At 37.5% G+C, this 17047-nt stretch overlaps 1 long non-coding RNA gene across 2 annotated transcripts; it reads left to right on the forward strand.

Annotated features, from left to right (window-relative positions):
- Positions 1-14489: 14489 nt before the first annotated feature.
- Positions 14490-16702, forward strand: LOC133529536 (uncharacterized). Of its 2 annotated transcripts, XR_009801151.1 has the most exons (3): positions 14490-15317; positions 15518-15716; positions 16545-16702. It is a non-coding gene; the product is annotated as an uncharacterized LOC133529536 (long non-coding RNA). The 2 variants fall into 2 exon arrangements; XR_009801150.1 differs by lacking the exon at positions 14490-15317 and having other exon boundaries at positions 15324-15716.
- The last annotated feature ends 345 nt before the right edge of the window (positions 16703-17047 follow it).

Here is a 17047-nt window from a genome sequence, read left to right on the forward strand (position 1 = left end):
TGACTTATCTGCCTTGAATAAGCATGATTCCATGACGATATTCTGCAAGTGGCATCGTAAGGACCCGACTCTGACTATTTTTTGCAGCCTTCGACCTAGGAGCATATGTTGGGTTATTAAAGTTTTCAAATATTATTTTTTTCTGGCAAATCTGTTTTGAGCGCCCGCAAATGACTTATCTGCCTTGAATAAACATGATCCAGTGACGATATTCTGCAAGTGGCATCGTAAGGACCCGACTCTGACTATTTTTTTCAGCCTTCGACCTAGGAGCATATGCTGGGTTATTAAAGTTTTCAAATATTATTTTTTTCTGGCAAATCTGTTTTGAGCGCCCGCAAATGACTTATCTGCCTTAATTAAACATGATCCAGTGACGATATTCTGCAAGTGGCTTCGTAAGGACCCGACTCTGTCTATTTTTTTCAGCCTTCGACCTAGGAGCATATGTTGGGTTATTAAAGTTTTCAAATATTATTTTTTTCTGGCAAATCTGTTTTGAGTGCCCGCAAATGACTTATCTGCCTTGAATAAACATGATTTCGTGATGATATTTTGCAAGTAGCATCGTAAGGACCCGACTCTGACTATTTTTTGCAGCCTTCGACCTAGGAGCATATGTTGGGTTATTAAAGTTTTCAAATATTATTTTTTTCTGGCCAATCTGGTTTGAGCGCCCGCAAATGACTTATCTGCCTCAATTCAATTCAATTCAAATATACTTTATTCATGTAGGCCTAGCAACAAGCACTTATGAATAGTAAGACAGTATTACATATAATTATCTTAATCTAATTATCAGAGCAATTTATTGATGTTGTAAATATTATTCCATATATAATACTAATGAATATAATTCATAGATCAAATTTAATACTAAAAGTTTCACAAAATACAGTCATACAAAAAAAAAATGTATAAAAAATACTAGTCTAGATTGTTTCTAGAATAAATTCTAAATGTCAAACAAATATAATAAAAACAACAAAGGAAATACATGCATTGGAATATCCATTTCATCATCATTATTCAAATATAATAAATAATTAATAATTTCGAATCACAATTAATCCCACGTTGTTTTATCATTCATGTAGTCTTGTGTGGTATAATAAGCTTTAGAAATAAGTTTACGCTTTACATGATTCTTAAATTTATTAATTGGTAACTCAGTAATACGGTTTGGAAGTTTATTATAAAATCTCACACAATTACCCATGAATGATTTTTTAATTTTATGGAGCCGAGTGAAGGGCACGGCGAGCTTATGTTTATTTCTAGTATTAATATTATGAATGTCACAATTTTTCTTAAAATCGGCAATATTTTTATGCACATACAGAATATTCTCATAAATGTATTGACAGTGCACTGTCATGATGTCAATTTCCTTAAATTTACCTCTCAGTGAGTCTCTATGGTTCATTTTATATATTGCTCGAATAGCCCTCTTCTGCAGAACAAAAATGGTATTTATCTCTGAAGCACCACCCCACAGTAAAATACCATATGACATAATGCTATGGAAGTAACTAAAATATACTAATCGAGCTGTTTTGATATCAGTTAACTGACGGATTTTGCTTACTGCAAAAGCTGCAGAACTCAGTCTATTCGAAAGAGTAGCAATATGGGGACCCCACTGGAGTTTAGAATCTAAAGTTATACCAAGAAAAACTGTACTATCAACTAATTCCAATTCCTCATCCTTCACAATGACACTTGTTTGTACATGCCTTACATTACTAGTGACAAACTTAATACATTTAGTCTTATTCTCATTTAACAATAAATTATTAACATTGAACCAATTTACTACTTTAGAAATAGCATCGTTTACATCATTGTAAGCTTGTTGCTGTCGTTTGACTTTGAAAATAAGTGAAGTGTCGTCTGCAAACAATACTATATCATGGTGGGTCTTTACAAGGAATGGCAAGTCATTTATGTAGATAAGGAACAGGAAAGGTCCCAATATTGACCCCTGTGGTACACCCATAGAGACCAATGACCCCGGTGATCGCTGTCCATTCACATCGACCCTTTGTATTCTACCATTTAAGTAGGACTTAAGTAAATCCAGTGCCGCTCCTCTAACTCCATAATAGTGTAGTTTCCTGATTAATGTTTCATGACAAACGCAGTCGAAGGCCTTAGACAAATCACAGAAGATACCTATAGCATCTCGTGACTCCTCCCAGGCATCGAAGATATGCTTAATTAGCTCAACACCAGCATCGGTTGTCGAGCGACCCCGTGTAAAACCAAACTGCTTATTATGCATTAAATTATTGACGTTAAAATGTCGTACTAATTGAGAAAGAATTAATTTTTCAAAAATCTTACTGAACGTTGGTAGCACAGATATCGGTCTAAAGTTAGTGGGGTCAGAGTTGCTACCCGATTTAAATAAAGGAGTTATTTTACTATGTTTCATTAAATCAGGAAACTCGCCGCAATCAACACTGTTGTTAAATATAATTACTAAGTCAGGCGCTATAATTTCTACTAAGGATTTGACAGCATGGACAGAGACTCCCCAGAGGTCATTCGTTTTTTTGACATTAACCGAATTAAACGCCTTTACTACATCGGAGGTACAAACACGTTCAAAATGAAAATCTCCACAACACTCTGGAGCGTTATCTTTTAATAGAGTAACAGCAGATGAGGGTGATGAATTTAAATCCTTAGTTGTGAAAACTGGTACGTCAGTGAAAAAATTTTCAAATTCTGTAGCTACTTCTAAATTGGAATCTATAATTTTGTTATCAATATTTAGTTTAAAATCATTCACTGTGTGTTTCGAGCGACCAGTCTCCACATTGATTACTTTCCAGGTTGCTTTAATAATGTTGGGACTATTTTTTATTCTTTGACTTAGATAATTTCGCTTAGCTATATGACAATCTATTTTAAACTTTTTCGAATATTGCTTGACATGTTCTTTAAATTCATCACTCGTGTTAAACCGCCGTTCCTCATACAAGGCATACAGTGCACGTCTTCGTTGATGTAAGTCCGCAGTAGCCCACTCACTAAAAACTGATGCACCACTAACTACGACCGATTTTGAAGTAAATATCGCATTATAATGATCCATAAAAGTGTGAAAGAATGAATTATACATACTATTTGGACCCATATCGGAAGACAAAAAGGGTAGCGCCTGAACTAGACTTTGCTTCATTCTTTCTACGCGGTCCGAGGTTACTGGTACAAAAGTTATTTGTTTTCTCAAAGTATTTTTCCTTAATGTCTCAAATACCATTAATTGACCTAAGTGGTCTGATTCTAAATTACTGATAACTTTTTTAGTAATAGGAACAATATCAGTGAAAATATTATCTATACAGGTTGCACTAGTAGCAGTCACTCTAGTAGGCTCCATAAACATGTGGTTGAGATTACCAGATTTGAATAGATTCAACAATCTACAAGACATTGTTGAATTTTCCAAAATATTTACATTAAAGTCGCCGCATATAAATAATTTCTTACTAGAAGATGATATTTTAAGTAGCACAGAATCCATTACACTTTCAAATATTTCAAAATTACTTAATGGCGGCCTATACACACAGACAACAATAAATTGCTCCAATTCTACTGCACTTAGTTCTATAGTCCGTTCAACAGACATGGATACAATATCCTTACGTTCCTTAAATTTTAACTGACTATTTAATATAATTAACGACCCACCATGTATGGAACTAATTCTGGTGAACGAACTTCCCACCTGATGATTATTAAATTGAGGCATTAATTCATTATTTGTTAACCAATGTTCAGTAATACATAAAATATCAACATAAAAATCGTTCATAAAAAGTTCAATCTGTAAATCTTTTCCTCTAATACATTGAATGTTTTGATGCACCAGGTGGATATACTTTCCATGTTTACAGTATTTTTCATTATATTTATTTAAAACTAAATTGCCAGAGACAGAATCTTTTGTCTTAACAGCTAGTTTAAATCATTGGTTATGACTGGAACCAATTCCAAGCTCACACTGGGCTGCTCAATAGGAGCAGAGTTGTCTGCCAAATTCTTGGCAGAAATGTCAAGTAAATAGGATAGCGATAAAGCTATTTGTCTCTTGTAATAATTTGAAAGGTAACACTTACCTTTAGTCAAAAACACCATAGGCATATGGTATTTACTAACAAATTTGTTAGTGTCAATTATGATAAACTTACTACTATATGTACAAAGATTATATAGAGATATATTCAACTTATGTCTAATGTTATTTTCTGCCTCTGACATTTGCTCACAATAGGGGAATGTGAAAATAATAATTTCATGCACTGCAAGTGAATTTAACTGTTCAAAGTATTTAAGTAAATTATTTTTGTTCACATTTCCCCTATTACCCATAAGAATTAGCAGTGTTGTCTTAGAATTAATATTACTGTCATTTAAAATTTGTTTTAAGATATTTTCAAAGCTACTGTGAGGCAGACAATTGCTGATTGTACTAAGTCCCTTTAGGTGATAGTTTAAAAATGAGCTCATATTGCTCCCAATTTCATCACAATACATAATAATATTAGGTTTAGGTGTGCTTTGTTGTGGAGTGTGGAAGGAGCTATTATCATTTATTTGCTGTTGTGGTAAACTGTCACACAGGCTTGGATCGAGTACACTGGTCAACAAATGTCCAGTCGCTTGCTTACATGCACATGACTGGGCATTGGTCAGCGACTCAAACCGCTCTGAATTGTGCTTAATCTGGGATATTAAATCATCCATGGCTAAAGAATATTCATTAATCACCTTTTTCGAACTCTCATTTATTGTTTCTAGGGATTGTATAGAATCCTCCAAACTCTGAACTTTTGATTTTAAAATCTGTGTGTCAGTTTCATACTGTAGTTTACTATGTTCTAATTGAACAGAATACAAGTCTAACTTATCCACTAAATTGACATTAATTTTACAAAATCTCAATTTCTTAAAAAACAATTTATTCATTTTTGATAACCTCTGGTTTTTTTTAATCATTCTATTTAATTTAATATATTTTTTGAGTTTGTTTCCGCTGCAATTTACTAGTCTTGGTGTGGTGGATTCATTGATTAAATCTATACTAACAACAGGGTTTTCAATTGGAGCGGCAACCAACTGTGAGTCGGGCCGGACCAGTTCCTCGAATAAGTTTTGAGTGTGTGCCGCTGCAGCAATATTTTGGGCCTCCTGTAGCTCGTAGATTTGCTCGTGGGCGTCGTGCAGTGCTCTCTCTAATGAGTTGATGTCTGTCAAGGCCTGTTCATATGCTGCACTACACTCAGTAAACTTGTCAACCGTCTCCTGGAGCCGGGCCCGCTCTGAATTTACATCGTTGTAAACATTTTCTAAAGAACATAGTTCCTTCTTTAACTTCTCTACACTATTAAGTGATAATAATAGTTCCTTTTCACTATCCTCTCTTTCACTAAGCAATTGAGCACACAATTCCTTGGATTTTTTTTAATTCCAGCAAGGTAATTTGGAGTTTGTCAGCCTCCTGCTGGCGAACCGCTGCAGCTGCTCTGCGAGTTAGCATTATAAATGTATTTTATAGTAGGATAGACTCAAAACAATTGCCTTGAATAAGCATGATTCCATGATGATATTTTGCAGGTGGTATCGTAAGGACCCGACTCCGACTATTTTTTTCAGCCTTCGACCTAGGAGCATATGTTGGGTTACTAAAGTTTTCAAATATTATTTTTTTCTGGCAAATCTGTTTTGAGCGCCCGCAAATGACTTATCTGCCTTGAATTAACATGATCCAGTGACGATATTCTGCAAGTGGCATCGTAAGGACCCGACTCTGACTATTTTTTGCAGCCTTCGACCTAGGAGCATATGTTGGGTTATTAAAGTTTTCAAATATTATTTTTTTCTGGCAAATCTGTTTTGAGCGCCCGCAAATGACTTATCTGCCTTGAATAAACATGATCCAGTGACGATATTCTGCAAGTGGCATCGTAAGGACCCGACTCTGACTATTTTTTTCAGCCTTCGACCTAGGAGCATATGTTGGGTTATTAAAGTTTTCAAATATTATTTTTTTCTGGCAAATCTGTTTTGAGCGCCCGCAAATGACTTATCTGCCTTAATTAAACATGATCCAGTGACGATATTCTGCAAGTGGCATCGTAAGGACCCGACTCTGACTATTTTTTTCAGCCTTCGACCTAGGAGCATATGTTGGGTTATTAAAGTTTTCAAATATTATTTTTTTCTGGCAAATCTGTTTTGAGCACCCGCAAATGACTTATCTGCCTTGAATAAGCATGATCTAGTGACGATATTCTGCAAGTGGCATCGTAAGGACCCGACTCTGACTATTTTTTTCAGCCTTCGACCTGGGAGCATATGTTGGGTTATTAAAGTTTTCAAATTTTATTTTTTTCTGGCAAATCTGTTTTGAGCGCCCGTAAATGACTTATCTGCCTTGAATAAACATGATCCAGTGACGATATTCTGCAAGTGGCATCGTAAGGACCCGACTCTGACTATTTTTTGCAGTCTTCGACCTGGGAACATATGTTGGGTTATTAAAGTTTTCAAATATTATTTTTTCTGGCAAATCTGTTTTGAACGCCCGCAAATGACTTATCTATCTTGAATAAGCATGGTCCAAAGACGATATTCTGTAAGTGGCATCGTAAGGACCCGACTCTGACTATTTTTTTCAGCCTTCGACCTAGGAGCATATGTTGGGTTATTAAAGTTTTCAAATATTATTTTTTTCTGGCAAATCTGGTTTGAGCGCCCGCAAATAACTTATCTACCTTGAATAAGCATGATCTATTTACAATATTCTGTGAGTGGCATCGTAAGGATCCGACTCTGACTATTTTTATCAGCCTTCGACCTGGGAACATATGTTGGGTTATTAAAGTTTTCAAATATTATTTTTTCTGGCAAATCTGTTTTGAGCGCCCGCAAATGACTTATCTGCCTTAATTAAACATGATCCAGTGACGATATTCTGCAAGTGGCATCGTAAGGATCCGACTCTGACTATTTTTTGCAGCCTTCGACCTAGGAGCATATGTTGGGTTATTAAAGTTTTCAAATATTATTTTTTTCTGGCAAATCTGTTTTGAGCGCCCGCAAATGACTTATCTGCCTTGAATAAACATGATCCAGTGACGATATTCTGAAAGTGGCATCGTAAGGACCCGACTCTGACTATTTTTTTCAGCCTTCGACCTAGGAGCATATGTTGGGTTATTAAAGTTTTCAAATATTATTTTTTTCTGGCAAATCTGTTTTGAGCGCCCGCAAATGACTTATCTGCCTTAATTAAACATGATCCAGTGACGATATTCTGCAAGTGGCATAATAAGGACCCGACTCTGACTATTTTTTTCAGCCTTCGACCTAGGAGCATATGTTGGGTTATTAAAGTTTTCAAATATTATTTTTTTCTGGCAAATCTGGTTTGAGCGCCCGCAAATGACTTATCTGCCTTGAATAAACATGATCCAGTGACGATATTCTGCAAGTGGCATCGTAAGGACCCGACTCTGACTATTTTCTTCAGCCTTCGACTTAGGAGCATATGTTGGGTTATTAAAGTTTTCAAATATTATTTTTTTCTGGCAAATCTGGTTTGAGCGCCCGCAAATAACTTATCTACCTTGAATAAGCATGATCTATTTACAATATTCTGTGAGTGGCATCTTAAGGACCCGACTATGACTATTTTTATCAACCTTCGACCTGGGAACATATGTTGGGTTATTAAAGTTTTCAAATATTATTTTTTCTAGCAAATCTGTTTTGAACGCCCGCAAATGACTTATCTATCTTGAATAAGCATGGTCCAAGGACGATATTCTGCAAGTGGCATCGTAAGGACCCGACTCTGACTATTTGTTGCAGCCTTCGACCTAGGAGCATATGTTGGGTTATTAAAGTTTTCAAATATTATTTTTTTCTGGCAAATCTGTTTTGAGCGCCCGCAAATGACTTATCTGCCTTGAATAAGCATGATTCCATGATGATATTTTGCAGGTGGCATCGTAAGGACCCGACTCCGACTATTTTTTTCAGCCTTCGACCTAGGAGCATATGTTGGGTTATTAAAGTTTTCAAATATTATTTTTTTCTGGCAAATCTGTTTTGAGCGCCCGCAAATGAATTGCCTGCTTTAAATAAGCATGATCTAGTGACGATATTCTGCAAGTGGCATCGTAAGGACCCGACTCTGACTATTTTATGCAGTCTTTGACCTGGGAGCATATGTTGGGTTATTAAAGTTTTCAAATTTTATTTTTTTCTGGCAAATCTGTTTTGAGCGCCCGCAAATAACTTATCTACCTTGAATAAGCATGATCTATTTACAATATTTTGTGAGTGGCATCGTAAGGACCCGACTCTGACTATTTTTATCAGCCTTCGACCTGGGAACATATGTTGGGTTATTAAAGTTTTCAAATATTATTTTTTCTGGCAAATCTGTTTTGAACGCCCGCAAATGACTTATCTATCTTGAATAAGCATGGTCCAAAGACGATATTCTGCAAGTGGCATCGTAAGGACCCGACTCTGACTATTTTTTGCAGCCTTCGACCTAGGAGCATATGTTGGGTTATTAAAGTTTTCAAATATTATTTTTTTCTGGCAAATCTGTTTTGAGCGCCCGCAAATGACTTATCTGCCTTGAATTAACATGATCCAGTGACAATATTCTGCAAGTGGCATCGTAAGGACCCGACTCTGACTATTTTTTTCAGCCTTCGACCTAGGAGCATATGTTGGGTTATTAAAGTTTTCAAATATTATTTTTTTCTGGCAAATCTGTTTTGAGCGCCCGCAAATGACTTATCTGCCTTGAATCAACATGTTCCAGTGACGATATTCTGCAAGTGGCATCGTAAGGACCCGACTCTGACTATTTTTTTCAGCCTTCGACCTAGGAGCATATGTTGGGTTATTAAAGTTTTCAAATATTATTTTTTTCTGGCAAATCTGTTTTGAGCGCCCGCAAATGACTTATCTGCCTTAATTAAACATGATCCAGTGACGATATTCTGCAAGTGGCATCGTAAGGATCCGACTCTGACTATTTTTTTCAGCCTTCGACCTAGGAGCATATGTTGGGTTATTAAAGTTTTCAAATATTATTATTTTCTGGCAAATCTGTTTTGAGTGCCCGCAAATGACTTATCTGCCTTGAATAAACATGATTTCGTGATGATATTTTGCAAGTAGCATCGTAAGAACCCGACTCTGACTATTTTTTGCAGCCTTCGACCTAGGAGCATATGTTGGGTTATTAAAGTTTTCAAATATTATTATTTTCTGGCAAATCTGTTTTGAGTGCCCGCAAATGACTTATCTGCCTTGAATAAACATGATTTCGTGATGATATTTTGCAAGTAGCATCGTAAGAACCCGACTCTGACTATTTTTTGCAGCCTTCGACCTAGGAGCATATGTTGGGTTATTAAAGTTTTCAAATATTATTTTTTTCTGGTAAATCTGTTTTGAGCGCCCGCAAATGACTTATCTGCCTTGAATAAACATGATCTAGTGACGATATTCTGCAAGTGGCATCGTAAGGACCCGACTCTGACTATTTTTTTCAGCCTTCGACCTAGGAGCATATGTTGGGTTATTAAAGTTTTCAAATATTATTTTTTTCTGGCAAATCTGGTTTGAGCGCCCGCAAATAACTTATCTACCTTGAATAAGCATGATCTTTTTACAATATTCTGTGAGTGGCATCTTAAGGACCCGACTCTGACTATTTTTATCAGCCTTCGACCTGGGAGCATATGTTGGGTAATTAAAGTTTTCAAATATTTTTTTTTCTGGCAAATCTGTTTTGAGCGCCCGCAAATGACTTATCTGCCTTGAATAGACATGATCCAGTGACGATATTCTGCAAGTGGCATCGTAAAGACCCGACTCTGACTATTTTTTTCAGCCTTCGACCTAGGAGCATATGTTGGGTTATTAAAGTTTTCAAATATTTTTTTTTCTGGCAAATCTGTTTTGAGCGCCCGCAAATGACTTATCTGCCTTGAATAAACATGATCCAGTGACGATATTCTGCAAGTGGCATCGTAAGGACTCGACTCTGACTATTTTTTTCAGCCTTCGACCTAGGAGCATATGTTGGGTTATTAAAGTTTTCAAATATTATTTTTTTCTGGCAAATCTGTTTTGAGCGCCTGCAAATGACTTATCTGCCTTAATTAAACATGATCCATTGACGATATTCTGCAAGTGGCATCGTAAGGACCCGACTCTGACTATTTTTTTCAGCCTTCGACCTAGGAGCATATGTTGGGTTATTAAAGTTTTCAAATATTATTTTTTTCTGGCAAATCTGTTTTGAGCGCCTGCAAATGACTTATCTGCCTTAATTAAACATGATCCATTGACGATATTCTGCAAGTGGCATCGTAAGGACTCGACTCTGACTATTTTTTTCAGCCTTCGACCTAGGAGCATATGTTGGGTTATTAAAGTTTTCAAATATTATTTTTTTCTGGCAAATCTGTTTTGAGCGCCTGCAAATGACTTATCTGCCTTAATTAAACATGATCCATTGACGATATTCTGCAAGTGGCATCGTAAGGACCCGACTCTGACTATTTTTTGCAGCCTTCGACCTAGGAGCATATGTTGGGTTATTAAAGTTTTCAAATATTATTTTTTTCTGGCAAATCTGTTTTGAGCGCCCGCAAATGACTTATCTGCCTTGAATAAACATGATCCAGTGACGATATTCTGCAAGTGGCATCGTAAGGACCCGACTCTGACTATTTTTTTCAGCCTTCGACCTAGGAGCATATGTTGGGTTATTAAAGTTTTCAAATATTATTTTTTTCTGGCAAATCTGTTTTGAGCGCCCGCAAATGACTTATCTGCCTTAATTAAACATGATCCAGTGACGATATTCTGCAAGTGGCTTCGTAAGGACCCGACTCTGTCTATTTTTTTCAGCCTTCGACCTAGGAGCATATGTTGGGTTATTAAAGTTTTCAAATATTATTTTTTTCTGGCAAATCTGTTTTGAGTGCCCGCAAATGACTTATCTGCCTTGAATAAACATGATTTCGTGATGATATTTTGCAAGTAGCATCGTAAGGACCCGACTCTGACTATTTTTTGCAGCCTTCGACCTAGGAGCATATGTTGGGTTATTAAAGTTTTCAAATATTATTTTTTTCTGGCCAATCTGGTTTGAGCGCCCGCAAATGACTTATCTGCCTTGAATAAGCATGATTCCATGATGATATTTTGCAGGTGGTATCGTAAGGACCCGACTCCGACTATTTTTTTCAGCCTTCGACCTAGGAGCATATGTTGGGTTACTAAAGTTTTCAAATATTATTTTTTTCTGGCAAATCTGTTTTGAGCGCCCGCAAATGACTTATCTGCCTTGAATAAACATGATCCAGTGACGATATTCTGCGAGTGGCATCGTAAGGACCCGACTCTGACTATTTTTTGCAGCCTTCGACCTAGGAGCATATGTTGGGTAATTAAAGTTTTCAAATATTATTTTTTTCTGGCAAATCTGTTTTGAGCGCCCGCAAATGACTTATCTGCCTTGAATAAACATGATCCAGTGACGATATTCTGCAAATGGCATCGTAAGGACCCGACTCTGACTATTTTTTTCAGCCTTCGACCTGGGAGCATATGTTGGGTAATTAAAGTTTTCAAATATTATTTTTTTCTGGCAAATCTGTTTTGAGCGCCCGCAAATGACTTATCTGCCTTGAATAAGCATGATTCCATGACGATATTCTGCAAGTGGCATCGTAAGGACCCGACTCTGACTATTTTTTTCAGCCTTCGACCTGGGAGCATATGTTGGGTAATTAAAGTTTTCAAACATTATTTTTTTCTGGCAAATCTGTTTTGAGCGCCCGCAAATGACTTATCTGCCTTGAATAAACATGATCCAGTGACGATATTCTGCAAATGGCATCGTAAGGACCCGACTCTGACTATTTTTTTCAGCCTTCGACCTGGGAGCATATGTTGGGTAATTAAAGTTTTCAAATATTATTTTTTTCTGGCAAATCTGTTTTGAGCGCCCGCAAATGACTTATCTGCCTTGAATAAGCATGATTCCATGACGATATTCTGCAAGTGGCATCGTAAGGACCCGACTCTGACTATTTTTTTCAGCCTTCGACCTGGGAGCATATGTTGGGTAATTAAAGTTTTCAAACATTATTTTTTTCTGGTAAATCTGTTTTGAGCGCCCGCAAATGACTTATCTGCCTTGAATAAACATGATCCAGTGACGATATTCTGCAAGTGGCATCGTAAGGACCCGACTCTGACTATTTTTTTCAGCCTTCGACCTGGGAGCATATGTTGGGTTATTAAAGTTTTCAAATATTATTTTTTTCTGGCAAATCTGTTTTGAGCGCCCGCAAATGACTTATCTGCCTTGAATAAGCATGATTCCATGACGATATTCTGCAAGTGGCATCGTAAGGACCCGACTCTGACTATTTTTTTCAGCCTTCGACCTGGGAGCATATGTTGGGTAAATAAAGTTTTCAAATATATTTTTTTTCTGGCAAATCTGGTTTGAGCGCCCACAAATGACTTGTCTGCCTTGAATAATCATGATCCAGTGACGATATTCTGCAAGTGGCATCGTAAGGACCCGACTCTGACTATTTTTTCAGCCTTTGACCTGGGAGCATATGTTGGGTTATTAAAGTTTTCAAATATTTTTTTTTTCTGGCAAATCTGGTTTGAGCGCCCACAAATGACTTGTCTGCCTTGAATAAACATGATCCAGTGACGATATTCTGCAAGTGGCATCGTAAGGACCCGACTCTGACTATTTTTTTCAGCCTTCGACCTAGGAGCATATGTTGGGTTATTAAAGTTTTCAAATATTATTTTTTCTGGCAAATCTGTTTTGAACGCCCGCAAATGACTTATCTATATTGAATAAGCATGGTCCAAAGACGATATTCTGCAAGTGGCATCGTAAGGACCCGACTCTGACTATTTTTTGCAGCCTTCGACCTAGGAGCATATGTTGAGTTATTAAAGTTTTCAAATATTTTTTTTTTCTGGCAAATCTGTTTTGAGCGCCCGCAAATGACTTATCTGCCTTGAATAAGCATGATTCCATGATGAAATCTGCAAGTAAAATCGTAAGGACCCGACTCTGACTATTTTTTGCAGCCTTCGACCTGGGAGCATATGTTGGGTTATTAAAGTTTTCAAATATTTTTTTTTTCTGGCAAATCTGGTTTGAGCGCCCACAAATGACTTGTCTGCCTTGAATAAACATGATCCAGTGACGATATTCTGCAAGTGGCATCGTAAGGACCCGACTCTGACTATTTTTTTCAGCCTTCGACCTAGGAGCATATGTTGGGTTATTAAAGTTTTCAAATATTATTTTTTTCTGGCAAATCTGTTTTGAGCGCCCGCAAATGAAATTCACAACCGATTCGCGTAAAAATCTGTGACCATATTCTATGATTAAAAAGATTTTTTTTGTCGATCCAGTTTTTGGAAAATTTTCAAAATGGCGGATTCATGGTAAGTCGCGCCTAAACAAATAGCCATATCGATTTCATAAGAGTTTCTTCCTTGTGAGACATGTTTACAGAGTGATTTGCGAAAAATTCAGACATTTTAGAACGGTGGTTTAGGGGGTATTTAGTTATTTAAGTTATACTCGAGAATAAGTAGCCTAATTTCACCATTTCACATATAACCACTCGTGGCTCAGATGGAATACGCTCGCTTTGTATTGAAGAGGTTCTGGGTTCCAACCCCAAACAATGAATTCATTTTTCCTTTTTTTGCACTTTAATTTCCTATTTTTGATTGACTAAGATTTGTACCAGGAAGAGAGAGGTCCCTGGATCTATCCCCGGAATTGTAACTTTTTGTATTATTTTTTGCATTTAAATTTCATCTTGTTGATTGATCATGCTAAGCGCGTTCGTATCAGTTGTTATGTTTGAACTTTTTTTTCAGCCGTTACAGTTCAAGGAGACGGACAGTTGCGCAGGCGAAAACGGGTGCGATGTGTGGGGGGACCATGTTCAGGATTTTTCGGAGCAAATTTTGCACTTTGATTAAATTATCAACTTTTTCGTTTCTATAGATTAGTTGTTAATCGGAATATTGATATTATTTTAGGAACAGAAGTTTAAACGTAAATGTTTGTTTTATTGCTTTAAAATGAATATCATAGCTAAAATAGAGAAACAGTTTTTATAGCATTTTTCCCCAGCTCCTGCCGGAGCTGCAATGTTTCAAGATGGCTCTCGCGGCAGAAAGTTACGGTACGGCACGTGGCATTATTGTAGATAATTTTGGTGTATATAGATTACTAACAGTCGGCGATGAGAAAGTGGCGCCATCTAATAGATCAAAGGCGAAAGCAAAGGTATAGGGTTTCAAGCGATGGCGCCATAACCTTTAGGCTGTGCCCGGTAAGATGGCGCCGATTTTTGACATTTAATAAATTGAACAAATATTAGTGAATTAGGTTCAAAGTCAAATGGCGTTTTAAAAGTTTTAATCACGTGTCGAAAGATAAGGCAGTAAATTTACGTGGCTACAAAGTGTTCTTTGACAATACACCTCTATTTCAAATTCTCTTTGCTGTTAGTTACCCAAATCAGTTGAACAGTTTGCTACTTTGCTGTGCGGTATTTAGAGCACCAACATAGGTCTTGACTGGCTTAAAAAGTTAAAATGCTCAGAGTTTTTGTATGTTTTTGATTCGTTATTTTTGTTGCATGTAGAGACGGCCCAATGATGCTATTTTGAGGTCATTTACTGAAAATAGGTCCGTTGGCACTGTTTGATGTATCTTTCTAATCATGCTCTACCCGTTCCTCGCCTTTACCATTACTACCGATCAGATTTGATAACGGCACTGTCACAAGAACTTACATTATTCAGTCAGCGGCAGTAATGCAGTTGGCAGTAATGTCGCGTTACAAATACTGCGGCAGTAGTGCAGCTGCGGTTGGGAATCCGAACGTTACCTTTACATTGTTTACCTATAGAGTAGTGGTCGACCTGGGGTATCTTGCTGTAGGTTGTTTATACGTTGCGCTTTAAGTTTATTTGTATAATTTAAAACGCAGCAGTGACAGCGAAGTATTCACACACACACTCAAAACGTTTTACCTATGACCAAAATAAAATTCATGAAACGGAACGCAAACTTGTCATGATTGACAGATGTCAAAGTCAGAAAGCCCATGAAATGCGGGAATCAAGTTTCAACAAAATATGTTGTATACGTGCGAAATATGTTTAAAAAATTCACCACGTCGTACAGGACGGTAAGTTTTATTTAATAGTGATGCTATTGACAACATTTTAGTTGTATTAAATACACATAATGATGTTTTTATGATTACGGCAGTATTTTAGTGATTTTTGGCACTTCGAAAGTTGTGGGAAATATTGTACTCCTGACCGCATATGGATGGTATTTTTCACTGTGTGAGCAATATACTTCATGTAGTTATTACACTTGCAGATCAACGAAACTCTCGACTTCTTTAAGAGCAGTCAGGTGGATACATCTCTCAATATGTTCGTAATCTCAGAGAGCGTCTAAAGCGAGCAATCCGATGATAGCTTTATGCTCGACGACATTGGAATGACGAAGATTGGATCAATGCGAAATTAGCTCAAATTCAAAATACGGATACAGAAGATGACGTTTTATTTCGTGAGTAAGTATATTTTTTATTTTTCAATATGTTAAATTTAAAGGCCGACCCACACCGCTTGCGTGCGCAGCACGTGTGCGTCGACGTAAGCGTAGACGTGCACAGCACCCCTGTCACACCGGGTAACGCGCACGTCACGCAGCGCACGCCACGCAGGGTGCTGTACACGTCACGCATGCGCACGCTGCAGCTCTGCGTGCAGATCCGGCGCCATTTGCGTACTATGATGCCCTAGCCTCTAGACAACTAACAATGTTCGATAGTAGTTAGTCGGATGAAGAGGAAGCACTCCTCTTACTTTTTATCACAAAATACCTCTGCGAAATCTAAAAGGGTGTGAGTTCACAAAATCAATGGAAAAAGATATTTTGATCGGCGACAAAGGTTTTGCACTGCAAACATTCTTAATGCGACCATTCTTTCTTAATCCATTATAAAATCTACCACACGCACCGGCCGACTTGTAAATAAATACAAAGGAGCTGCGCGTGTCCGAACCTGCTTGGTTCGCCCTCTCATAGGGAACGCCGGTAAATACAACGTCATCACTGCACGCAACGAAGCGACGTTGCCGCTCCGCTGCGTGCATGCGTGCACGCAGCACGCAGCCGGTTTGTCTCGTCGGAGCTGCAATGCGTGCAGCTCACGCGCACGCGTACGTCACGCGCACGCGTACGTCACGCGCACGTCACGCAAGCGGTGTGTCATATCTTATGAGAATTCTTAGTTTACAACGCAACGGGACGCGCACGCGCACGTGCACGTCTACGCACACGCAACCGGTGTGGCCTGGCCTTAAATTCCTTTTTTTGCAATCAAATCTTATTTCAGGTGAGCCATCCATCAATTTGTGTCAACAAGAACAGTCCCAAAGCATCCAAGAAAGTACCAGTGTTTCTATTACTGACTTGATTATATAAATCATGCTATTTATTTAATAATTTCAAGTAATACTAACTACATTTATAGCAATTAAAATATATGTCTGAGCTTATATTTTCATTGTTATATATATATATAACTGGTGGGTATTACCTGTTAGCCTGCCCCAGAAACACCAATGCCAAGCCCTGTTCCCAAGGTATAACAGAAACTCTGCTTTGAAGCCTTATGATGAAATGGGATTCTTACTGTCAAGACCTGATGAAGCATTACAAGGATCCCACAGAGAGCTTAAGTATTTTATGGGCATAAATATACTTAATAATGGAAGTGCCTAGCCCTGTTGGAGTGCAGTGCTCTACAAAAATAAAACAAATCATAGAAACTAAATATGGTGTTTTAATCTTCTACCAGTATAAAAAAGTTACACATCTTGTAATACCCTAAATTCA

The sequence above is a fragment of the Cydia pomonella genome, chromosome 21, assembly GCF_033807575.1.
Source record: "Cydia pomonella isolate Wapato2018A chromosome 21, ilCydPomo1, whole genome shotgun sequence".
Classification (NCBI taxonomy): Eukaryota; Metazoa; Arthropoda; class Insecta; order Lepidoptera; family Tortricidae; genus Cydia; species Cydia pomonella.